Source organism: Crocuta crocuta, unplaced genomic scaffold (assembly GCF_008692635.1).
Source record: "Crocuta crocuta isolate KB4526 unplaced genomic scaffold, BGI_CrCroc_1.0 scaffold1027, whole genome shotgun sequence".
In the NCBI taxonomy this organism is placed as follows: Eukaryota; Metazoa; Chordata; class Mammalia; order Carnivora; family Hyaenidae; genus Crocuta; species Crocuta crocuta.
In genome coordinates this window covers 65,936-67,297 of record NW_027532023.1, presented here as the reverse complement: position 1 = coordinate 67,297, position 1,362 = coordinate 65,936, and the positions used below count along the sequence as shown (strand labels likewise).

Genomic DNA, 1,362 nt, shown 5'->3' with positions numbered 1-1,362 from the left:
GGTCAGTGACACCTGCTGTGAATGCAAAGCTTCTATTTGTTTGAAAATACAAAGCAGTGGCCTTATTATTGAAAATATTTATTATATCTCAAGGAAATGTAAATTTTAGATTGGGGAAATCTGGATCTAGGTTAGTTTTAAATAGCAAAGCAGTTGTTTTTAGACAGAAAGACAAATTAATTTCCTTAATATTCGTGTAATACTATAGTGTTTAGTATATTCTCAAAATACCCCTAATACACAAACCAAAATATCACATTCTTATAGTGCTGTATTTATTTTACATGGATAGATATGTTTTTCAAATTCTTACAACTTAAAATAGCTTTTTGTTTTACATCAGAAGTTGTCCTGCCTAAGGACAAGAGCTTAAGAGATGACATTTTAAGACCCATTGATTCCTATGATTATCTACTGGCATAAATATAGGGGTTGACCAGTTTCCCATTTGAAGTGAATTTCCTTATTTCAATTTCTGATTAACATATTGATCACAACATATTGATCACTGTAAAGGTTAGAACAATATTCATTATTTTCAGTTTCTTTTGCCCCAGACCTGTCAATTATATTATAAGCATTTACCTCCATCACTTAAAATGGATTTAAACATTTTGGGAGTTCTTACCTGTTTGAAGAAATTGGAAGAGGTTTTCAGGACAATTCTTAACACTATATGTGCAAAAAGAAAGGATTCTGCAGATGCAATGCAAAGTGCCATCATCCCATAATGGAAAAAAAGTCCATTAAAAAGCAGTTCTTTCCAACTGGTCCTTAAAGCCACATGGGGATCACATTTAGCCATTTCATAAAGATTTCAGAAGCTTCTGACTCCTTAACAATCTACTCCTCTCTCTCTCTCCTTCCTTCCCTCCCTTTTTTTCTTTACTTCTCCTTCCCCCTTCTCCTTTATTTGCTTCATTACTCTCCTCTTCCTTTCAGGAACATTTATCCTCCATCAAATCATTCTATTCTCCATAAACTTTTGCTGTTTGTATGCATTCCGTTCCTTATCTAGAATCACCTTTGTAGTCACCAAGCCTCAGAAACATACACAAGAGTCTCAAGGTATTCATATTTACAGATGAGTAGTCCTGCATTGGTCAAGAAGAAAAAAAAAATGTCCTGGCTCGATGAAGATGAAAAGTCAGGATAGTACCTAATGGGTCAGTCATATTTATCTCTTATGTAAATGAAGGATGATAAAATTTTAGTGATAACCAGTATGTCACATATTTAGTTTGTATTTGATTCTTCATAGGATTATCATTCTCTAAACAGAGAACTATTTACTATATGAAATAGAGATATTCTGCTATTTTTTTTATGATTATTTGGCAGTCTCCTAAAATAAAGGTAATC

At 32.8% G+C, this 1,362-nt stretch overlaps 1 protein-coding gene across 1 annotated transcript in view; it reads right to left on the bottom strand.

Annotated features, from left to right (window-relative positions):
• NRK (Nik related kinase) overlaps positions 1–1,362 on the bottom strand; it is a gene marked incomplete at its 5' end in the record, with an annotated part of 69,163 nt that overhangs the window by 3,695 nt on the left and 64,106 nt on the right. The window lies entirely within an intron of this gene.